The sequence below is a fragment of the Phalangium opilio genome, unplaced genomic scaffold, assembly GCF_054372755.1.
Source record: "Phalangium opilio isolate 3A_F unplaced genomic scaffold, DU_Popi_V2 ptg000523l_1, whole genome shotgun sequence".
Classification (NCBI taxonomy): Eukaryota; Metazoa; Arthropoda; class Arachnida; order Opiliones; family Phalangiidae; genus Phalangium; species Phalangium opilio.
Window position 1 is genome coordinate 2259583 of NW_028324241.1, and position 19977 is coordinate 2279559.

At 46.2% G+C, this 19977-nt stretch overlaps 40 non-coding genes across 40 annotated transcripts; all 40 read left to right on the forward strand.

Annotated features, from left to right (window-relative positions):
• The first annotated feature begins 675 nt into the window (after positions 1-675).
• TRNAP-UGG (transfer RNA proline (anticodon UGG)) lies at positions 676-747 on the forward strand. Its single transcript has one exon. It is a non-coding gene; the product is annotated as a tRNA-Pro (tRNA).
• A 404-nt stretch (positions 748-1151) lies between these two features.
• Positions 1152-1223, forward strand: TRNAP-UGG (transfer RNA proline (anticodon UGG)). Its single transcript has one exon. It is a non-coding gene; the product is annotated as a tRNA-Pro (tRNA).
• A 404-nt stretch (positions 1224-1627) lies between these two features.
• On the forward strand, positions 1628-1699 carry TRNAP-UGG (transfer RNA proline (anticodon UGG)). The gene has a single exon. It is a non-coding gene; the product is annotated as a tRNA-Pro (tRNA).
• A 245-nt stretch (positions 1700-1944) lies between these two features.
• On the forward strand, positions 1945-2016 carry TRNAP-UGG (transfer RNA proline (anticodon UGG)). Its single transcript has one exon. It is a non-coding gene; the product is annotated as a tRNA-Pro (tRNA).
• Positions 2017-2420: 404 nt separating this feature from the next.
• On the forward strand, positions 2421-2492 carry TRNAP-UGG (transfer RNA proline (anticodon UGG)). The gene has a single exon. It is a non-coding gene; the product is annotated as a tRNA-Pro (tRNA).
• Positions 2493-2737: 245 nt separating this feature from the next.
• On the forward strand, positions 2738-2809 carry TRNAP-UGG (transfer RNA proline (anticodon UGG)). The gene has a single exon. It is a non-coding gene; the product is annotated as a tRNA-Pro (tRNA).
• Positions 2810-3213: 404 nt separating this feature from the next.
• On the forward strand, positions 3214-3285 carry TRNAP-UGG (transfer RNA proline (anticodon UGG)). Its single transcript has one exon. It is a non-coding gene; the product is annotated as a tRNA-Pro (tRNA).
• A 404-nt stretch (positions 3286-3689) lies between these two features.
• TRNAP-UGG (transfer RNA proline (anticodon UGG)) lies at positions 3690-3761 on the forward strand. The gene has a single exon. It is a non-coding gene; the product is annotated as a tRNA-Pro (tRNA).
• A 245-nt stretch (positions 3762-4006) lies between these two features.
• On the forward strand, positions 4007-4078 carry TRNAP-UGG (transfer RNA proline (anticodon UGG)). Its single transcript has one exon. It is a non-coding gene; the product is annotated as a tRNA-Pro (tRNA).
• A 404-nt stretch (positions 4079-4482) lies between these two features.
• On the forward strand, positions 4483-4554 carry TRNAP-UGG (transfer RNA proline (anticodon UGG)). Its single transcript has one exon. It is a non-coding gene; the product is annotated as a tRNA-Pro (tRNA).
• A 245-nt stretch (positions 4555-4799) lies between these two features.
• Positions 4800-4871, forward strand: TRNAP-UGG (transfer RNA proline (anticodon UGG)). Its single transcript has one exon. It is a non-coding gene; the product is annotated as a tRNA-Pro (tRNA).
• A 404-nt stretch (positions 4872-5275) lies between these two features.
• Positions 5276-5347, forward strand: TRNAP-UGG (transfer RNA proline (anticodon UGG)). Its single transcript has one exon. It is a non-coding gene; the product is annotated as a tRNA-Pro (tRNA).
• Positions 5348-5910: 563 nt separating this feature from the next.
• TRNAP-UGG (transfer RNA proline (anticodon UGG)) lies at positions 5911-5982 on the forward strand. The gene has a single exon. It is a non-coding gene; the product is annotated as a tRNA-Pro (tRNA).
• Positions 5983-6863: 881 nt separating this feature from the next.
• Positions 6864-6935, forward strand: TRNAP-UGG (transfer RNA proline (anticodon UGG)). Its single transcript has one exon. It is a non-coding gene; the product is annotated as a tRNA-Pro (tRNA).
• Positions 6936-7339: 404 nt separating this feature from the next.
• Positions 7340-7411, forward strand: TRNAP-UGG (transfer RNA proline (anticodon UGG)). The gene has a single exon. It is a non-coding gene; the product is annotated as a tRNA-Pro (tRNA).
• Positions 7412-7815: 404 nt separating this feature from the next.
• On the forward strand, positions 7816-7887 carry TRNAP-UGG (transfer RNA proline (anticodon UGG)). The gene has a single exon. It is a non-coding gene; the product is annotated as a tRNA-Pro (tRNA).
• Positions 7888-8291: 404 nt separating this feature from the next.
• Positions 8292-8363, forward strand: TRNAP-UGG (transfer RNA proline (anticodon UGG)). The gene has a single exon. It is a non-coding gene; the product is annotated as a tRNA-Pro (tRNA).
• A 404-nt stretch (positions 8364-8767) lies between these two features.
• Positions 8768-8839, forward strand: TRNAP-UGG (transfer RNA proline (anticodon UGG)). Its single transcript has one exon. It is a non-coding gene; the product is annotated as a tRNA-Pro (tRNA).
• Positions 8840-9084: 245 nt separating this feature from the next.
• Positions 9085-9156, forward strand: TRNAP-UGG (transfer RNA proline (anticodon UGG)). Its single transcript has one exon. It is a non-coding gene; the product is annotated as a tRNA-Pro (tRNA).
• Positions 9157-9560: 404 nt separating this feature from the next.
• Positions 9561-9632, forward strand: TRNAP-UGG (transfer RNA proline (anticodon UGG)). Its single transcript has one exon. It is a non-coding gene; the product is annotated as a tRNA-Pro (tRNA).
• A 245-nt stretch (positions 9633-9877) lies between these two features.
• Positions 9878-9949, forward strand: TRNAP-UGG (transfer RNA proline (anticodon UGG)). Its single transcript has one exon. It is a non-coding gene; the product is annotated as a tRNA-Pro (tRNA).
• Positions 9950-10353: 404 nt separating this feature from the next.
• On the forward strand, positions 10354-10425 carry TRNAP-UGG (transfer RNA proline (anticodon UGG)). Its single transcript has one exon. It is a non-coding gene; the product is annotated as a tRNA-Pro (tRNA).
• A 563-nt stretch (positions 10426-10988) lies between these two features.
• TRNAP-UGG (transfer RNA proline (anticodon UGG)) lies at positions 10989-11060 on the forward strand. Its single transcript has one exon. It is a non-coding gene; the product is annotated as a tRNA-Pro (tRNA).
• Positions 11061-11464: 404 nt separating this feature from the next.
• On the forward strand, positions 11465-11536 carry TRNAP-UGG (transfer RNA proline (anticodon UGG)). Its single transcript has one exon. It is a non-coding gene; the product is annotated as a tRNA-Pro (tRNA).
• Positions 11537-11940: 404 nt separating this feature from the next.
• Positions 11941-12012, forward strand: TRNAP-UGG (transfer RNA proline (anticodon UGG)). Its single transcript has one exon. It is a non-coding gene; the product is annotated as a tRNA-Pro (tRNA).
• Positions 12013-12575: 563 nt separating this feature from the next.
• Positions 12576-12647, forward strand: TRNAP-UGG (transfer RNA proline (anticodon UGG)). Its single transcript has one exon. It is a non-coding gene; the product is annotated as a tRNA-Pro (tRNA).
• Positions 12648-13051: 404 nt separating this feature from the next.
• Positions 13052-13123, forward strand: TRNAP-UGG (transfer RNA proline (anticodon UGG)). Its single transcript has one exon. It is a non-coding gene; the product is annotated as a tRNA-Pro (tRNA).
• A 245-nt stretch (positions 13124-13368) lies between these two features.
• Positions 13369-13440, forward strand: TRNAP-UGG (transfer RNA proline (anticodon UGG)). The gene has a single exon. It is a non-coding gene; the product is annotated as a tRNA-Pro (tRNA).
• A 404-nt stretch (positions 13441-13844) lies between these two features.
• TRNAP-UGG (transfer RNA proline (anticodon UGG)) lies at positions 13845-13916 on the forward strand. Its single transcript has one exon. It is a non-coding gene; the product is annotated as a tRNA-Pro (tRNA).
• Positions 13917-14955: 1039 nt separating this feature from the next.
• Positions 14956-15027, forward strand: TRNAP-UGG (transfer RNA proline (anticodon UGG)). The gene has a single exon. It is a non-coding gene; the product is annotated as a tRNA-Pro (tRNA).
• A 404-nt stretch (positions 15028-15431) lies between these two features.
• On the forward strand, positions 15432-15503 carry TRNAP-UGG (transfer RNA proline (anticodon UGG)). Its single transcript has one exon. It is a non-coding gene; the product is annotated as a tRNA-Pro (tRNA).
• Positions 15504-16224: 721 nt separating this feature from the next.
• TRNAP-UGG (transfer RNA proline (anticodon UGG)) lies at positions 16225-16296 on the forward strand. Its single transcript has one exon. It is a non-coding gene; the product is annotated as a tRNA-Pro (tRNA).
• A 404-nt stretch (positions 16297-16700) lies between these two features.
• TRNAP-UGG (transfer RNA proline (anticodon UGG)) lies at positions 16701-16772 on the forward strand. The gene has a single exon. It is a non-coding gene; the product is annotated as a tRNA-Pro (tRNA).
• Positions 16773-17176: 404 nt separating this feature from the next.
• Positions 17177-17248, forward strand: TRNAP-UGG (transfer RNA proline (anticodon UGG)). Its single transcript has one exon. It is a non-coding gene; the product is annotated as a tRNA-Pro (tRNA).
• Positions 17249-17652: 404 nt separating this feature from the next.
• TRNAP-UGG (transfer RNA proline (anticodon UGG)) lies at positions 17653-17724 on the forward strand. The gene has a single exon. It is a non-coding gene; the product is annotated as a tRNA-Pro (tRNA).
• A 245-nt stretch (positions 17725-17969) lies between these two features.
• Positions 17970-18041, forward strand: TRNAP-UGG (transfer RNA proline (anticodon UGG)). Its single transcript has one exon. It is a non-coding gene; the product is annotated as a tRNA-Pro (tRNA).
• A 404-nt stretch (positions 18042-18445) lies between these two features.
• On the forward strand, positions 18446-18517 carry TRNAP-UGG (transfer RNA proline (anticodon UGG)). Its single transcript has one exon. It is a non-coding gene; the product is annotated as a tRNA-Pro (tRNA).
• A 404-nt stretch (positions 18518-18921) lies between these two features.
• TRNAP-UGG (transfer RNA proline (anticodon UGG)) lies at positions 18922-18993 on the forward strand. Its single transcript has one exon. It is a non-coding gene; the product is annotated as a tRNA-Pro (tRNA).
• Positions 18994-19238: 245 nt separating this feature from the next.
• Positions 19239-19310, forward strand: TRNAP-UGG (transfer RNA proline (anticodon UGG)). Its single transcript has one exon. It is a non-coding gene; the product is annotated as a tRNA-Pro (tRNA).
• A 404-nt stretch (positions 19311-19714) lies between these two features.
• Positions 19715-19786, forward strand: TRNAP-UGG (transfer RNA proline (anticodon UGG)). The gene has a single exon. It is a non-coding gene; the product is annotated as a tRNA-Pro (tRNA).
• The last annotated feature ends 191 nt before the right edge of the window (positions 19787-19977 follow it).

Here is a 19977-nt window from a genome sequence, read left to right on the forward strand (position 1 = left end):
AGGTTAGGCCTATGAGTTGAGCATGTCTCAGATACGCATGGTCTGTTGGTCTAGGGGTATGATACTCGCTTTGGGTGCGAGTGGTCCCGGGTTCAAATCCCGGACGAACCCGAGTTTTTGAAGAAGTAACTTAGTGACTATTTAAATTCAACTATCTACAGGTTAGGCCTATGAGTTGAGCATGTTTATGATACGCATGATCCGTTGGTCTAGGGGTTTGATACTCGATTTGGGTGCGAGTGGTCCCCGGTTCAAATCCCGGTCGGACCCGAGTTTTTGAAGAAGTAACTTAGTGACTATTTAAATACAACTATCTACAGGTTAGGCCTATGAGTTGAGCATGTCTCTACCACGCATGGTCCGTTGGTCTAGGGGTATGATACTCGCTTTGGGTGCGAGTGGTCCCCTTTTCAAATCCCGGACGGACCCGAGGTTTTGAAGAAGTAACTTAGTGACTATTTAAATTCAACTATCTACAGGTTAGGCCTATGAGTTGAGCATGTCTCAGATACGCATGGTCTGTTGGTCTAGGGGTATGATACTCGCTTTGGGTGCGAGTGGTCCCGGGTTCAAATCCCGGACGAACCCGAGTTTTTGAAGAAGTAACTTAGTGACTATTTAAATTCAACTATCTACAGGTTAGGCCTATGAGTTGAGCATGTCTCTAACACGCATGGTCCGTTGGTCTAGGGGTATGATACTCGCTTTGGGTGCGAGTGGTCCCGGGTTCAAATCCCGGACGGACCCGAGTTTTTCAAGAAGTATTTTAGTGACATTAAAATGCAACTAAATACAGGTTTGGCCTATGAGTTGAGCATGGCTCTGATACGCATGGTCCGTTGGTCTAGGGGTATGATACTCGCTTTGGGTACGAGTGGTCCCCTGTTCAAATCCCGGACGGACCCGAGTTTTTGAAGAAGTAACTTAGTGACTATTTAAATTCAACTATCTACAGGTTAGGCCTATGAGTTGAGCATGTCTCAGATACGCATGGTCTGTTGGTCTAGGGGTATGATACTCGCTTTGGGTGCGAGTGGTCCCGGGTTCAAATCCCGGACGAACCCGAGTTTTTGAAGAAGTAACTTAGTGACTATTTAAATTCAACTATCTACAGGTTAGGCCTATGAGTTGAGCATGTCTCTAACACGCATGGTCCGTTGGTCTAGGGGTATGATACTCGCTTTGGGTGCGAGTGGTCCCGGGTTCAAATCCCGGACGGATCCGAGTTTTTCAAGAAGTATTTTAGTGACATTTAAATGCAACTAAATACAGGTTTGGCCTATGAGTTGAGCATGGCTCTGATACGCATGGTCCGTTGGTCTAGGGGTATGATACTCGCTTTGGGTACGAGTGGTCCCCTGTTCAAATCCCGGACGGACCCGAGTTTTTGAAGAAGTAACTTAGTGACTATTTAAATTCAACTATCTACAGGTTAGGCCTATGAGTTGAGCATGTCTCAGATACGCATGGTCTGTTGGTCTAGGGGTATGATACTCGCTTTGGGTGCGAGTGGTCCCGGGTTCAAATCCCGGACGAACCCGAGTTTTTGAAGAAGTAACTTAGTGACTATTTAAATTCAACTATCTACAGGTTAGGCCTATGAGTTGAGCATGTCTCTAACACGCATGGTCCGTTGGTCTAGGGGTATGATACTCGCTTTGGGTGCGAGTGGTCCCGGGTTCAAATCCCGGACGGACTCGAGTTTTTCAAGAAGTATTTTAGTGACATTTAAATGCAACTAAATACAGGTTTGGCCTATGAGTGGAGCATGTTTATGATACGCATGATCCGTTGGTCTAGGGGTTTGATACTCGATTTGGGTGCGAGTGGTCCCCGGTTCAAATCCCGGTCGGACCCGAGTTTTTGAAGAAGTAACTTAGTGACTATTTAAATACAACTATCTACAGGTTAGGCCTATGAGTTGAGCATGTCTCTACCACGCATGGTCCGTTGGTCTAGGGGTATGATACTCGCTTTGGGTGCGAGTGGTCCCGGGTTCAAATCCCGGACGGATCCGAGTTTTTCAAGAAGTATTTTAGTGACATTTAAATGCAACTAAATACAGGTTTGGCCTATGAGTTGAGCATGGCTCTGATACGCATGGTCCGTTGGTCTAGGGGTATGATACTCGCTTTGGGTACGAGTGGTCCCCTGTTCAAATCCCGGACGGACCCGAGTTTTTGAAGAAGTAACTTAGTGACTATTTAAATTCAACTATCTACAGGTTAGGCCTATGAGTTGAGCATGTCTCAGATACGCATGGTCTGTTGGTCTAGGGGTATGATACTCGCTTTGGGTGCGAGTGGTCCCGGGTTCAAATCCCGGACGAACCCGAGTTTTTGAAGAAGTAACTTAGTGACTATTTAAATTCAACTATCTACAGGTTAGGCCTATGAGTTGAGCATGTCTCTAACACGCATGGTCCGTTGGTCTAGGGGTATGATACTCGCTTTGGGTGCGAGTGGTCCCGGGTTCAAATCCCGGACGGACTCGAGTTTTTCAAGAAGTATTTTAGTGACATTTAAATGCAACTAAATACAGGTTTGGCCTATGAGTGGAGCATGTTTATGATACGCATGATCCGTTGGTCTAGGGGTTTGATACTCGATTTGGGTGCGAGTGGTCCCCGGTTCAAATCCCGGTCGGACCCGAGTTTTTGAAGAAGTAACTTAGTGACTATTTAAATACAACTATCTACAGGTTAGGCCTATGAGTTGAGCATGTCTCTACCACGCATGGTCCGTTGGTCTAGGGGTATGATACTCGCTTTGGGTGCGAGTGGTCCCGGGTTCAAATCCCGGACGGACCCCAGTTTTTCAAGATGTATTTTAGTGACATTTAAATGCAACTAAATACAGGTTTGGCCTATGAGTTGAGCATGGCTCTGATACGCATGGTCCGTTGGTCTAGGGGTATGATACTCGCTTTGGGTACGAGTGGTCCCTTGTTCAAATCCCGGACGGACCCGAGTTTTTGAAGAAGTAACTTGGTGACTATTTAAATTCAACTATCTACAGGTTACGCCTATGAGTTGAGCATGTCTCAGATACGCATGGTCTGTTGGTCTAGGGGTATGATACTCGCTTTGGGTGCGAGTGGTCCCGGGTTCAAATCCCGGACGAACCCGAGTTTTTGAAGAAGTAACTTAGTGACTATTTAAATTCAACTATCTACAGGTTAGGCCTATGAGTTGAGCATGTCTCTAACACGCATGGTCCGTTGGTCTAGGGGTATGATACTCGCTTTGGGTGCGAGTGGTCCCGGGTTCAAATCCCGGACGGACTCGAGTTTTTCAAGAAGTATTTTAGTGACATTTAAATGCAACTAAATACAGGTTTGGCCTATGAGTGGAGCATGTTTATGATACGCATGATCCGTTGGTCTAGGGGTTTGATACTCGATTTGGGTGCGAGTGGTCCCCGGTTCAAATCCCGGTCGGACCCGAGTTTTTGAAGAAGTAACTTAGTGACTATTTAAATACAACTATCTACAGGTTAGGCCTATGAGTTGAGCATGTCTCTACCACGCATGGTCCGTTGGTCTAGGGGTATGATACTCGCTTTGGGTGCGAGTGGTCCCCTTTTCAAATCCCGGACGGACCCGAGTTTTTGAAGAAGTAACTTAGTGACTATTTAAATTCAACTATCTACAGGTTAGGCCTATGAGTTGAGCATGTCTCTAACACGCATGGTCCGTTGGTCTAGGGGTATGATACTCGCTTTGGGTGCGAGTGGTCCCGGGTTCAAATCCCGGACGGACTCGAGTTTTTCAAGAAGTATTTTAGTGACATTTAAATGCAACTAAATACAGGTTTGGCCTATGAGTGGAGCATGTTTATGATACGCATGATCCGTTGGTCTAGGGGTTTGATACTCGATTTGGGTGCGAGTGGTCCCCGGTTCAAATCCCGGTCGGACCCGAGTTTTTGAAGAAGTAACTTAGTGACTATTTAAATACAACTATCTACAGGTTAGGCCTATGAGTTGAGCATGTCTCTACCACGCATGGTCCGTTGGTCTAGGGGTATGATACTCGCTTTGGGTGCGAGTGGTCCCGGGTTCAAATCCCGGACGGATCCGAGTTTTTCAAGAAGTATTTTAGTGACATTTAAATGCAACTAAATACAGGTTTGGCCTATGAGTTGAGCATGGCTCTGATACGCATGGTCCGTTGGTCTAGGGGTATGATACTCGCTTTGGGTACGAGTGGTCCCCTGTTCAAATCCCGGACGGACCCGAGTTTTTGAAGAAGTAACTTAGTGACTATTTAAATTCAACTATCTACAGGTTAGGCCTATGAGTTGAGCATGTCTCAGATACGCATGGTCTGTTGGTCTAGGGGTATGATACTCGCTTTGGGTGCGAGTGGTCCCGGGTTCAAATCCCGGACGAACCCGAGTTTTTGAAGAAGTAACTTAGTGACTATTTAAATTCAACTATCTACAGGTTAGGCCTATGAGTTGAGCATGTCTCTAACACGCATGGTCCGTTGGTCTAGGGGTATGATACTCGCTTTGGGTGCGAGTGGTCCCGGGTTCAAATCCCGGACGGACTCGAGTTTTTCAAGAAGTATTTTAGTGACATTTAAATGCAACTAAATACAGGTTTGGCCTATGAGTGGAGCATGTTTATGATACGCATGATCCGTTGGTCTAGGGGTTTGATACTCGATTTGGGTGCGAGTGGTCCCCGGTTCAAATCCCGGTCGGACCCGAGTTTTTGAAGAAGTAACTTAGTGACTATTTAAATACAACTATCTACAGGTTAGGCCTATGAGTTGAGCATGTCTCTACCACGCATGGTCCGTTGGTCTAGGGGTATGATACTCGCTTTGGGTGCGAGTGGTCCCGGGTTCAAATCCCGGACGGACCCCAGTTTTTCAAGATGTATTTTAGTGACATTTAAATGCAACTAAATACAGGTTTGGCCTATGAGTTGAGCATGGCTCTGATACGCATGGTCCGTTGGTCTAGGGGTATGATACTCGCTTTGGGTACGAGTGGTCCCTTGTTCAAATCCCGGACGGACCCGAGTTTTTGAAGAAGTAACTTAGTGACTATTTAAATTCAACTATCTACAGGTTACGCCTATGAGTTGAGCATGTCTCAGATACGCATGGTCTGTTGGTCTAGGGGTATGATACTCGCTTTGGGTGCGAGTGGTCCCGGGTTCAAATCCCGGACGAACCCGAGTTTTTGAAGAAGTAACTTAGTGACTATTTAAATTCAACTATCTACAGGTTAGGCCTATGAGTTGAGCATGTCTCTAACACGCATGGTCCGTTGGTCTAGGGGTATGATACTCGCTTTGGGTGCGAGTGGTCCCGGGTTCAAATCCCGGACGGACCCGAGTTTTTCAAGAAGTATTTTAGTGACATTTAAATGCAACTAAATACAGGTTTGGCCTATGAGTGGAGCATGTTTATGATACGCATGATCCGTTGGTCTAGGGGTTTGATACTCTATTTGGGTGCGAGTGGTCCCCGGTTCAAATCCCGGTCGGACCCGAGTTTTTGAAGAAGTAACTTAGTGACTATTTAAATACAACTATCTACAGGTTTGGCCTATGAGTTGAGCATGGCTCTGATACGCATGGTCCGTTGGTCTAGGGGTATGATACTCGCTTTGGGTACGAGTGGTCCCCTGTTCAAATCCCGGACGGACCCGAGTTTTTGAAGAAGTAACTTAGTGACTATTTAAATTCAACTATCTACAGGTTAGGCCTATGAGTTGAGCATGTCTCAGATACGCATGGTCTGTTGGTCTAGGGGTATGATACTCGCTTTGGGTGCGAGTGGTCCCGGGTTCAAATCCCGGACGAACCCGAGTTTTTGAAGAAGTAACTTAGTGACTATTTAAATTCAACTATCTACAGGTTAGGCCTATGAGTTGAGCATGTCTCTAACACGCATGGTCCGTTGGTCTAGGGGTATGATACTCGCTTTGGGTGCGAGTGGTCCCGGGTTCAAATCCCGGACGGACCCGAGTTTTTCAAGAAGTATTTTAGTGACATTTAAATGCAACTAAATACAGGTTTGGCCTATGAGTGGAGCATGTTTATGATACGCATGATCCGTTGGTCTAGGGGTTTGATACTCGATTTGGGTGCGAGTGGTCCCCGGTTCAAATCCCGGTCGGACCCGAGTTTTTGAAGAAGTAACTTAGTGACTATTTAAATTCAACTATCTACAGGTTAGGCCTATGAGTTGAGCATGTCTCAGATACGCATGGTCTGTTGGTCTAGGGGTATGATACTCGCTTTGGGTGCGAGTGGTCCCGGGTTCAAATCCCGGACGAACCCGAGTTTTTGAAGAAGTAACTTAGTGACTATTTAAATTCAACTATCTACAGGTTAGGCCTATGAGTTGAGCATGTTTATGATACGCATGATCCGTTGGTCTAGGGGTTTGATACTCGATTTGGGTGCGAGTGGTCCCCGGTTCAAATCCCGGTCGGACCCGAGTTTTTGAAGAAGTAACTTAGTGACTATTTAAATACAACTATCTACAGGTTAGGCCTATGAGTTGAGCATGTCTCTACCACGCATGGTCCGTTGGTCTAGGGGTATGATACTCGCTTTGGGTGCGAGTGGTCCCCTTTTCAAATCCCGGACGGACCCGAGGTTTTGAAGAAGTAACTTAGTGACTATTTAAATTCAACTATCTACAGGTTAGGCCTATGAGTTGAGCATGTCTCAGATACGCATGGTCTGTTGGTCTAGGGGTATGATACTCGCTTTGGGTGCGAGTGGTCCCGGGTTCAAATCCCGGACGAACCCGAGTTTTTGAAGAAGTAACTTAGTGACTATTTAAATTCAACTATCTACAGGTTAGGCCTATGAGTTGAGCATGTCTCTAACACGCATGGTCCGTTGGTCTAGGGGTATGATACTCGCTTTGGGTGCGAGTGGTCCCGGGTTCAAATCCCGGACGGACCCGAGTTTTTCAAGAAGTATTTTAGTGACATTAAAATGCAACTAAATACAGGTTTGGCCTATGAGTTGAGCATGGCTCTGATACGCATGGTCCGTTGGTCTAGGGGTATGATACTCGCTTTGGGTACGAGTGGTCCCCTGTTCAAATCCCGGACGGACCCGAGTTTTTGAAGAAGTAACTTAGTGACTATTTAAATTCAACTATCTACAGGTTAGGCCTATGAGTTGAGCATGTCTCAGATACGCATGGTCTGTTGGTCTAGGGGTATGATACTCGCTTTGGGTGCGAGTGGTCCCGGGTTCAAATCCCGGACGAACCCGAGTTTTTGAAGAAGTAACTTAGTGACTATTTAAATTCAACTATCTACAGGTTAGGCCTATGAGTTGAGCATGTCTCTAACACGCATGGTCCGTTGGTCTAGGGGTATGATACTCGCTTTGGGTGCGAGTGGTCCCGGGTTCAAATCCCGGACGGATCCGAGTTTTTCAAGAAGTATTTTAGTGACATTTAAATGCAACTAAATACAGGTTTGGCCTATGAGTTGAGCATGGCTCTGATACGCATGGTCCGTTGGTCTAGGGGTATGATACTCGCTTTGGGTACGAGTGGTCCCCTGTTCAAATCCCGGACGGACCCGAGTTTTTGAAGAAGTAACTTAGTGACTATTTAAATTCAACTATCTACAGGTTAGGCCTATGAGTTGAGCATGTCTCAGATACGCATGGTCTGTTGGTCTAGGGGTATGATACTCGCTTTGGGTGCGAGTGGTCCCGGGTTCAAATCCCGGACGAACCCGAGTTTTTGAAGAAGTAACTTAGTGACTATTTAAATTCAACTATCTACAGGTTAGGCCTATGAGTTGAGCATGTCTCTAACACGCATGGTCCGTTGGTCTAGGGGTATGATACTCGCTTTGGGTGCGAGTGGTCCCGGGTTCAAATCCCGGACGGACTCGAGTTTTTCAAGAAGTATTTTAGTGACATTTAAATGCAACTAAATACAGGTTTGGCCTATGAGTGGAGCATGTTTATGATACGCATGATCCGTTGGTCTAGGGGTTTGATACTCGATTTGGGTGCGAGTGGTCCCCGGTTCAAATCCCGGTCGGACCCGAGTTTTTGAAGAAGTAACTTAGTGACTATTTAAATACAACTATCTACAGGTTAGGCCTATGAGTTGAGCATGTCTCTACCACGCATGGTCCGTTGGTCTAGGGGTATGATACTCGCTTTGGGTGCGAGTGGTCCCCTTTTCAAATCCCGGACGGACCCGAGTTTTTGAAGAAGTAACTTAGTGACTATTTAAATTCAACTATCTACAGGTTAGGCCTATGAGTTGAGCATGTCTCTAACACGCATGGTCCGTTGGTCTAGGGGTATGATACTCGCTTTGGGTGCGAGTGGTCCCGGGTTCAAATCCCGGACGGATCCGAGTTTTTCAAGAAGTATTTTAGTGACATTTAAATGCAACTAAATACAGGTTTGGCCTATGAGTTGAGCATGGCTCTGATACGCATGGTCCGTTGGTCTAGGGGTATGATACTCGCTTTGGGTACGAGTGGTCCCCTGTTCAAATCCCGGACGGACCCGAGTTTTTGAAGAAGTAACTTAGTGACTATTTAAATTCAACTATCTACAGGTTAGGCCTATGAGTTGAGCATGTCTCAGATACGCATGGTCTGTTGGTCTAGGGGTATGATACTCGCTTTGGGTGCGAGTGGTCCCGGGTTCAAATCCCGGACGAACCCGAGTTTTTGAAGAAGTAACTTAGTGACTATTTAAATTCAACTATCTACAGGTTAGGCCTATGAGTTGAGCATGTCTCTAACACGCATGGTCCGTTGGTCTAGGGGTATGATACTCGCTTTGGGTGCGAGTGGTCCCGGGTTCAAATCCCGGACGGACTCGAGTTTTTCAAGAAGTATTTTAGTGACATTTAAATGCAACTAAATACAGGTTTGGCCTATGAGTGGAGCATGTTTATGATACGCATGATCCGTTGGTCTAGGGGTTTGATACTCGATTTGGGTGCGAGTGGTCCCCGGTTCAAATCCCGGTCGGACCCGAGTTTTTGAAGAAGTAACTTAGTGACTATTTAAATACAACTATCTACAGGTTAGGCCTATGAGTTGAGCATGTCTCTACCACGCATGGTCCGTTGGTCTAGGGGTATGATACTCGCTTTGGGTGCGAGTGGTCCCGGGTTCAAATCCCGGACGGACCCCAGTTTTTCAAGATGTATTTTAGTGACATTTAAATGCAACTAAATACAGGTTTGGCCTATGAGTTGAGCATGGCTCTGATACGCATGGTCCGTTGGTCTAGGGGTATGATACTCGCTTTGGGTACGAGTGGTCCCTTGTTCAAATCCCGGACGGACCCGAGTTTTTGAAGAAGTAACTTAGTGACTATTTAAATTCAACTATCTACAGGTTACGCCTATGAGTTGAGCATGTCTCAGATACGCATGGTCTGTTGGTCTAGGGGTATGATACTCGCTTTGGGTGCGAGTGGTCCCGGGTTCAAATCCCGGACGAACCCGAGTTTTTGAAGAAGTAACTTAGTGACTATTTAAATTCAACTATCTACAGGTTAGGCCTATGAGTTGAGCATGTCTCTAACACGCATGGTCCGTTGGTCTAGGGGTATGATACTCGCTTTGGGTGCGAGTGGTCCCGGGTTCAAATCCCGGACGGACCCGAGTTTTTCAAGAAGTATTTTAGTGACATTTAAATGCAACTAAATACAGGTTTGGCCTATGAGTGGAGCATGTTTATGATACGCATGATCCGTTGGTCTAGGGGTTTGATACTCTATTTGGGTGCGAGTGGTCCCCGGTTCAAATCCCGGTCGGACCCGAGTTTTTGAAGAAGTAACTTAGTGACTATTTAAATACAACTATCTACAGGTTAGGCCTATGAGTTGAGCATGTCTCTACCACGCATGGTCCGTTGGTCTAGCGGTATGATACTCGCTTTGGGTGCGAGTGGTCCCGGGTTCAAATCCCGGACGGACCCGAGTTTTTCAAGAAGTATTTTAATGACATTTAAATGCAACTAAATACAGGTTTGGCCTATGAGTTGAGCATGGCTCTGATACGCATGGTCCGTTGGTCTAGGGGTATGATACTCGCTTTGGGTACGAGTGGTCCCCTGTTCAAATCCCGGACGGACCCGAGTTTTTGAAGAAGTAACTTAGTGACTATTTAAATTCAACTATCTACAGGTTAGGCCTATGAGTTGAGCATGTCTCAGATACGCATGGTCTGTTGGTCTAGGGGTATGATACTCGCTTTGGGTGCGAGTGGTCCCGGGTTCAAATCCCGGACGAACCCGAGTTTTTGAAGAAGTAACTTAGTGACTATTTAAATTCAACTATCTACAGGTTAGGCCTATGAGTTGAGCATGTCTCTAACACGCATGGTCCGTTGGTCTAGGGGTATGATACTCGCTTTGGGTGCGAGTGGTCCCGGGTTCAAATCCCGGACGGACCCGAGTTTTTCAAGAAGTATTTTAGTGACATTTAAATGCAACTAAATACAGGTTTGGCCTATGAGTGGAGCATGTTTATGATACGCATGATCCGTTGGTCTAGGGGTTTGATACTCGATTTGGGTGCGAGTGATCCCCGGTTCAAATCCCGGTCGGACCCGAGTTTTTGAAGAAGTAACTTAGTGACTATTTAAATACAACTATCTACAGGTTAGGCCTATGAGTTGAGCATGTCTCTACCACGCATGGTCCGTTGGTCTAGGGGTATGATACTCGCTTTGGGTGCGAGTGGTCCCCTTTTCAAATCCCGGACGGACCCGAGTTTTTGAAGAAGAAACTTAGTGACTATTTAAATTCAACTATCTACAGGTTAGGCCTATGAGTTGAGCATGTCTCAGATACGCATGGTCTGTTGGTCTAGGGGTATGATACTCGCTTTGGGTGCGAGTGGTCCCGGGTTCAAATCCCGGACGAACCCGAGTTTTTGAAGAAGTAACTTAGTGACTATTTAAATTCAACTATCTACAGGTTAGGCCTATGAGTTGAGCATGTCTCTAACACGCATGGTCCGTTGGTCTAGGGGTATGATACTCGCTTTGGGTGCGAGTGGTCCCGGGTTCAAATCCCGGACGGACCCGAGTTTTTCAAGAAGTATTTTAGTGACATTTAAATGCAACTAAATACAGGTTTGGCCTATGAGTTGAGCATGGCTCTGATACACATGGTCCGTTGGTCTAGGGGTATGATACTCGCTTTGGGTACGAGTGGTCCCCTGTTCAAATCCCGGACGGACCCGAGTTTTTGAAGAAGTAACTTAGTGACTATTTAAATTCAACTATCTACAGGTTAGGCCTATGAGTTGAGCATGTTTATGATACGCATGGTCTGTTGGTCTAGGGGTATGATACTCGCTTTGGGTGCGAGTGGTCCCGGGTTCAAATCCCGGACGAACCCGAGTTTTTGAAGAAGTAACTTAGTGACTATTTAAATTCAACTATCTACAGGTTAGGCCTATGAGTTGAGCATGTCTCTAACACGCATGGTCCGTTGGTCTAGGGGTATGATACTCGCTTTGGGTGCGAGTGGTCCCGGGTTCAAATCCCGGACGGACCCGAGTTTTTCAAGAAGTATTTTAGTGACATTTAAATGCAACTAAATACAGGTTTGGCCTATGAGTTGAGCATGGCTCTGATACGCATGGTCCGTTGGTCTAGGGGTATGATACTCGCTTTGGGTACGAGTGGTCCCCTGTTCAAATCCCGGACGGACCCGAGTTTTTGAAGAAGTAACTTAGTGACTATTTAAATTCAACTATCTACAGGTTAGGCCTATGAGTTGAGCATGTCTCAGATACGCATGGTCTGTTGGTCTAGGGGTATGATACTCGCTTTGGGTGCGAGTGGTCCCGGGTTCAAATCCCGGACGAACCCGAGTTTTTGAAGAAGTAACTTAGTGACTATTTAAATTCAACTATCTACAGGTTAGGCCTATGAGTTGAGCATGTCTCTAACACGCATGGTCCGTTGGTCTAGGGGTATGATACTCGCTTTGGGTGCGAGTGGTCCCGGGTTCAAATCCCGGACGGACCCGAGTTTTTCAAGAAGTATTTTAGTGACATTTAAATGCAACTAAATACAGGTTTGGCCTATGAGTGGAGCATGTTTATGATACGCATGATCCGTTGGTCTAGGGGTTTGATACTCGATTTGGGTGCGAGTGGTCCCCGGTTCAAATCCCGGTCGGACCCGAGTTTTTGAAGAAGTAACTTAGTGACTATTTAAATACAACTATCTACAGGTTAGGCCTATGAGTTGAGCATGTCTCTACCACGCATGGTCCGTTGGTCTAGGGGTATGATACTCGCTTTGGGTGCGAGTGGTCCCCTTTTCAAATCCCGGACGGACCCGAGGTTTTGAAGAAGTAACTTAGTGACTATTTAAATTCAACTATCTACAGGTTAGGCCTATGAGTTGAGCATGTCTCAGATACGCATGGTCTGTTGGTCTAGGGGTATGATACTCGCTTTGGGTGCGAGTGGTCCCGGGTTCAAATCCCGGACGAACCCGAGTTTTTGAAGAAGTAACTTAGTGACTATTTAAATTCAACTATCTACAGGTTAGGCCTATGAGTTGAGCATGTCTCTAACACGCATGGTCCGTTGGTCTAGGGGTATGATACTCGCTTTGGGTGCGAGTGGTCCCGGGTTCAAATCCCGGACGGACCCGAGTTTTTCAAGAAGTATTTTAGTGACATTTAAATGCAACTAAATACAGGTTTGGCCTATGAGTGGAGCATGTTTATGATACGCATGATCCGTTGGTCTAGGGGTTTGATACTCGATTTGGGTGCGAGTGGTCCCCGGTTCAAATCCCGGTCGGACCCGAGTTTTTGAAGAAGTAACTTAGTGACTATTTAAATTCAACTATCTACAGGTTAGGCCTATGAGTTGAGCATGTCTCAGATACGCATGGTCTGTTGGTCTAGGGGTATGATACTCGCTTTGGGTGCGAGTGGTCCCGGGTTCAAATCCCGGACGAACCCGAGTTTTTGAAGAAGTAACTTAGTGACTATTTAAATTCAACTATCTACAGGTTAGGCCTATGAGTTGAGCATGTCTCTAACACGCATGGTCCGTTGGTCTAGGGGTAAGATACTCGCTTTGGGTGCGAGTGGTCCCGGGTTCAAATCCCGGACGGACCCGAGTTTTTCAAGAAGTATTTTAGTGACATTTAAATGCAACTAAATACAGGTTTGGCCTATGAGTGGAGCATGTTTATGATACGCATGATCCGTTGGTCTAGGGGTTTGATACTCGATTTGGGTGCGAGTGGTCCCCGGTTCAAATCCCGGTCGGACCCGAGTTTTTGAAGAAGTAACTTAGTGACTATTTAAATACAACTATCTACAGGTTAGGCCTATGAGTTGAGCATGTCTCTACCACGCATGGTCCGTTGGTCTAGGGGTATGATACTCGCTTTGGGTGCGAGTGGTCCCGGGTTCAAATCCCGGACGGACCCGAGTTTTTCAAGAAGTATTTTAGTGACATTAAAATGCAACTAAATACAGGTTTGGCCTATGAGTTGAGCATGGCTCTGATACGCATGGTCCGTTGGTCTAGGGGTATGATACTCGCTTTGGGTACGAGTGGTCCCCTGTTCAAATCCCGGACGGACCCGAGTTTTTGAAGAAGTAACTTAGTGACTATTTAAATTCAACTATCTACAGGTTAGGCCTATGAGTTGAGCATGTCTCAGATACGCATGGTCTGTTGGTCTAGGGGTATGATACTCGCTTTGGGTGCGAGTGGTCCCGGGTTCAAATCCCGGACGAACCCGAGTTTTTGAAGAAGTAACTTAGTGACTATTTAAATTCAACTATCTACAGGTTAGGCCTATGAGTTGAGCATGTCTCTAACACGCATGGTCCGTTGGTCTAGGGGTATGATACTCGCTTTGGGTGCGAGTGGTCCCGGGTTCAAATCCCGGACGGATCCGAGTTTTTCAAGAAGTATTTTAGTGACATTTAAATGCAACTAAATACAGGTTTGGCCTATGAGTTGAGCATGGCTCTGATACGCATGGTCCGTTGGTCTAGGGGTATGATACTCGCTTTGGGTACGAGTGGTCCCCTGTTCAAATCCCGGACGGACCCGAGTTTTTGAAGAAGTAACTTAGTGACTATTTAAATTCAACTATCTACAGGTTAGGCCTATGAGTTGAGCATGTCTCAGATACGCATGGTCTGTTGGTCTAGGGGTATGATACTCGCTTTGGGTGCGAGTGGTCCCGGGTTCAAATCCCGGACGAACCCGAGTTTTTGAAGAAGTAACTTAGTGACTATTTAAATTCAACTATCTACAGGTTAGGCCTATGAGTTGAGCATGTCTCTAACACGCATGGTCCGTTGGTTTAGGGGTATGATACTCGCTTTGGGTGCGAGTGGTCCCGGGTTCAAATCCCGGACGGACTCGAGTTTTTCAAGAAGTATTTTAGTGACATTTAAATGCAACTAAATACAGGTTTGGCCTATGAGTGGAGCATGTTTATGATACGCATGATCCGTTGGTCTAGGGGTTTGATACTCGATTTGGGTGCGAGTGGTCCCCGGTTCAAATCCCGGTCGGACCCGAGTTTTTGAAGAAGTAACTTAGTGACTATTTAAATACAACTATCTACAGGTTAGGCCTATGAGTTGAGCATGTCTCTACCACGCATGGTCCGTTGGTCTAGGGGTATGATACTCGCTTTGGGTGCGAGTGGTCCCCTTTTCAAATCCCGGACGGACCCGAGTTTTTGAAGAAGTAACTTAGTGACTATTTAAATTCAACTATCTACAGGTTAGGCCTATGAGTTGAGCATGTCTCAGATACGCATGGTCTGTTGGTCTAGGGGTATGATACTCGCTTTGGGTGCGAGTGGTCCCGGGTTCAAATCCCGGACGAACCCGAGTTTTTGAAGAAGTAACTTAGTGACTATTTAAATTCAACTATCTACAGGTTAGGCCTATGAGTTGAGCATGTCTCTAACACGCATGGTCCGTTGGTCTAGGGGTATGATACTCGCTTTGGGTGCGAGTGGTCCCGGGTTCAAATCCCGGACGGACCCGAGTTTTTCAAGAAGTATTTTAGTGACATTTAAATGCAACTAAATACAGGTTTGGCCTATGAGTGGAGCATGTTTATGATACGCATGATCCGTTGGTCTAGGGGTTTGATACTCGATTTGGGTGCGAGTGGTCCCCGGTTCAAATCCCGGTCGGACCCGAGTTTTTGAAGAAGTAACTTAGTGACTATTTAAATTCAACTATCTACAGGTTAGGCCTATGAGTTGAGCATGTCTCAGATACGCATGGTCTGTTGGTCTAGGGGTATGATACTCGCTTTGGGTGCGAGTGGTCCCGGGTTCAAATCCCGGACGAACCCGAGTTTTTGAAGAAGTAACTTAGTGACTATTTAAATTCAACTATCTACAGGTTAGGCCTATGAGTTGAGCATGTCTCTAACACGCATGGTCCGTTGGTCTAGGGGTAAGATACTCGCTTTGGGTGCGAGTGGTCCCGGGTTCAAATCCCGGACGGACCCGAGTTTTTCAAGAAGTATTTTAGTGACATTTAAATGCAACTAAATACAGGTTTGGCCTATGAGTGGAGCATGTTTATGATACGCATGATCCGTTGGTCTAGGGGTTTGATACTCGATTTGGGTGCGAGTGGTCCCCGGTTCAAATCCCGGTCGGACCCGAGTTTTTGAAGAAGTAACTTAGTGACTATTTAAATACAACTATCTACAGGTTAGGCCTATGAGTTGAGCATGTCTCTACCACGCATGGTCCATTGGTCTAGGGGTATGATACTCGCTTTGGGTGCGAGTGGTCCCGGGTTCAAATCCCGGACGGACCCGAGTTTTTCAAGAAGTATTTTAGTGACATTAAAATGCAACTAAATACAGGTTTGGCCTATGAGTTGAGCATGGCTCTGATACGCATGGTCCGTTGGTCTAGGGGTATGATACTCGCTTTGGGTACGAGTGGTCCCCTGTTCAAATCCCGGACGAACCCGAGTTTTTGAAGAAGTAACTTAGTGACTATTTAAATTCAACTATCTACAGGTTAGGCCTATGAGTTGAGCATGTCTCAGATACGCATGGTCTATTGGTCTAGGGGTATGATACTCGCTTTGGGTGCGAGTGGTCCCGGGTTCAAATCCCGGACGAACCCGAGTTTTTGAAGAAGTAACTTAGTGACTATTTAAATTCAACTATCTACAGGTTAGGCCTATGAGTTGAGCATGTCTCTAACACGCATGGTCCGTTGGTCTAGGGGTATGATACTCGCTTTGGGTGCGAGTGGTCCCGGGTTCAAATCCCGGACGGACCCGAGTTTTTCAAGAAGTATTTTAGTGACATTAAAATGCAACTAAATACAGGTTTGGCCTATGAGTTGAGCATGGCTCTGATACGCATGGTCCGTTGCTCTAGGGGTATGATACTCGCTTTGGGTACGAGTGGTCCCCTGTTCAAATCCCGGACGGACCCGAGTTTTTGAAGAAGTAACTTAGTGACTATTTAAATTCAACTATCTACAGGTTAGGCCTATGAGTTGAGCATGTCTCAGATACGCATGGTCTGTTGGTCTAGGGGTATGATACTTGCTTTGGGTGCGAGTGGTCCCGGGTTCAAATCCCGGACGAGCCCGAGTTTTTGAAGAAGTAACTTAGTGACTATTTAAATTCAACTATCTACAGGTTAGGCCTATGAGTTGAGCATGTCTCTAACACGCATGGTCCGTTGGTCTAGGGGTATGATACTCGCTTTGGGTGCGAGTGGTCCCGGGTTCAAATCCCGGACGGACCCGAGTTTTTCAAGAAGTATTTTAGTGAGATTAAAATGCAACTAAATACAGGTTTGGCCTATGAGTTGAGCATGGCTCTGATACGCATGGTCCGTTGGTCTAGGGGTATGATACTCGCTTTGGGTACGAGTGGTCCCCTGTTCAAATCCCGGACGGACCCGAGTTTTTGAAGAAGTAACTTAGTGACTATTTAAATTCAACTATCTACAGGTTAGGCCTATGAGTTGAGCATGTCTCAGATACGCATGGTCTGTTGGTCTAGGGGTATGATACTTGCTTTGGGTGCGAGTGGTCCCGGGTTCAAATCCCGGACGAGCCCGAGTTTTTGAAGAAGTAACTTAGTGACTATTTAAATTCAACTATCTACAGGTTAGGCCTATGAGTTGAGCATGTCTCTAACACGCATGGTCCGTTGGTCTAGGGGTATGATACTCGCTTTGGGTGCGAGTGGTCCCGGGTTCAAATCCCGGACGGACCCGAGTTTTTCAAGAAGTATTTTAGTGAGATTAAAATGCAACTAAATACAGGTTTGGCCTATGAGTTGAGCATGGCTCTGATACGCATGGTCCGTTGGTCTAGGGGTATGATACTCGCTTTGGGTACGAGTGGTCCCCTGTTCAAATTCCGGACGGACCCGAGTTTTTGAAGAAGTAACTTAGTGACTATTTAAATTCAACTATCTACAGGTTAGGCCTATGAGTTGAGCATGTCTCAGGTACGCATGGTCTGTTGGTCTAGGGGTATGATACTCGCTTTGGGTGCGAGTGGTCCCGGGTTCAAATCCCGGTCGAACCCGAGTTTTTGAAGAAGTAACTTAGTGACTATTTAAATTCAACTATCTACAGGTTAGGCCTATGAGTTGAGCATGTCTCTAACACGCATGGTCCGTTGGTCTAGGGGTATGATACTCGCTTTGGGTGCGAGTGGTCCCGGGTTCAAATCCCGGACGGACCCGAGTTTTTCAAGAAGTATTTTAGTGACATTTAAATGCAACTAAATACAGGTTTGGCCTATGAGTGGAGCATGTTTATGATACGCATGATCCGTTGGTCTAGGGGTTTGATACTCGATTTGGGTGCGAGTGGTCCCCGGTTCAAATCCCGGTCGGACCCGAGTTTTTGAAGAAGTAACTTAGTGACTATTTAAATACAACTATCTACAGGTTAGGCCTATGAGTTGAGCATGTCTCTACCACGCATGGTCCGTTGGTCTAGGGGTATGATACTCGCTTTGGGTGCGAGTGGTCCCGGGTTCAAATCCCGGACGGACCCGAGTTTTTCAAGAAGTATTTTAGTGACATTAAAATGCAACTAAATACAGGTTTGGCCTATGAGTTGAGCATGGCTCTGATACGCATGGTCCGTTGGTCTAGGGGTATGATACTCGCTTTGGGTACGAGTGGTCCCCTGTTCAAATCCCGGACGGACCCGAGTTTTTGAAGAAGTAACTTAGTGACTATTTAAATTCAACTATCTACAGGTTAGGCCTATGAGTTGAGCATGTCTCAGATACGCATGGTCTATTGGTCTAGGGGTATGATACTCGCTTTGGGTGCGAGTGGTCCCGGGTTCAAATCCCGGACGAACCCGAGTTTTTGAAGAAGTAACTTAGTGACTATTTAAATTCAACTATCTACAGGTTAGGCCTATGAGTTGAGCATGTCTCTAACACGCATGGTCCGTTGGTCTAGGGGTATGATACTCGCTTTGGGTGCGAGTGGTCCCGGGTTCAAATCCCGGACGGACCCGAGTTTTTCAAGAAGTATTTTAGTGACATTAAAATGCAACTAAATACAGGTTTGGCCTATGAGTTGAGCATGGCTCTGATACGCATGGTCCGTTGGTCTAGGGGTATGATACTCGCTTTGGGTACGAGTGGTCCCCTGTTCAAATCCCGGACGGACCCGAGTTTTTGAAGAAGTAACTTAGTGACTATTTAAATTCAACTATCTACAGGTTAGGCCTATGAGTTGAGCATGTCTCAGATACGCATGGTCTGTTGGTCTAGGGGTATGATACTCGCTTTGGGTGCGAGTGGTCCCGGGTTCAAGTCCCGGACGAACCCGAGTTTTTGAAGAAGTAACTTAGTGACTATTTAAATTCAACTATCTACAGGTTAGGCCTATGAGTTGAGCATGTCTCTAACACGCATGGTCCGTTGGTCTAGGGGTATGATACTCGCTTTGGGTGCGAGTGGTCCCGGGTTCAAATCCCGGACGGACCCGAGTTTTTCAAAAAGTATTTTAGTGACATTTAAATGCAACTAAATACAGGTTTGGCCTATGAGTGGAGCATGTTTATGATACGCATGATCCGTTGGTCTTGGGGTTTGATACTCGATTTGGGTGCGAGTGGTCCCCGGTTCAAATCCCGGTCGGACCCGAGTTTTTGAAGAAGTAACTTAGTGACTATTTAAATACAACTATCTACAGGTTAGGCCTATGAGTTGAGCATGTCTCTACCACGCATGGTCCGTTGGTCTAGGGGTATGATACTCGCTTTGGGTGCGAGTGGTCCCGGGTTCAAATCCCGGACGGACCCGAGTTTTTCAAGAAGTATTTTAGTGACATTAAAATGCAACTAAATACAGGTTTGGCCTATGAGTTGAGCATGGCTCTGATACGCATGGTCCGTTGGTCTAGGGGTATGATACTCGCTTTGGGTACGAGTGGTCCCCTGTTCAAATCCCGGACGGACCCGAGTTTTTGAAGAAGTAACTTAGTGACTATTTAAATTCAACTATCTACAGGTTAGGCCTATGAGTTGAGCATGTCTCACATACGCATGGTCTGTTGGTCTAGGGGTATGATACTCGCTTTGGGTGCGAGTGGTCCCGGGTTCAAATCCCGGACGAACCCGAGTTTTTGAAGAAGTAACTTAGTGACTATTTAAATTCAACTATCTACAGGTTAGGCCTATGAGTTGAGCATGTCTCTAACACGCATGGTCCGTTGGTCTAGGGGTATGATACTCGCTTTGGGTGCGAGTGGTCCCGGGTTCAAATCCCGGACGGACCCGAGTTTTTCAAGAAGTATTTTAGTGACATTAAATGCAACTAAATACAGGTTTGGCCTATGAGTTGAGCATGGCTCTGATACGCATGGTCCGTTGGTCTAGGGGTATGATACTCGCTTTGGGTACGAGTGGTCCCCTGTTCAAATCCCGGACGGACCCGAGTTTTTGAAGAAGTAACTTAGTGACTATTTAA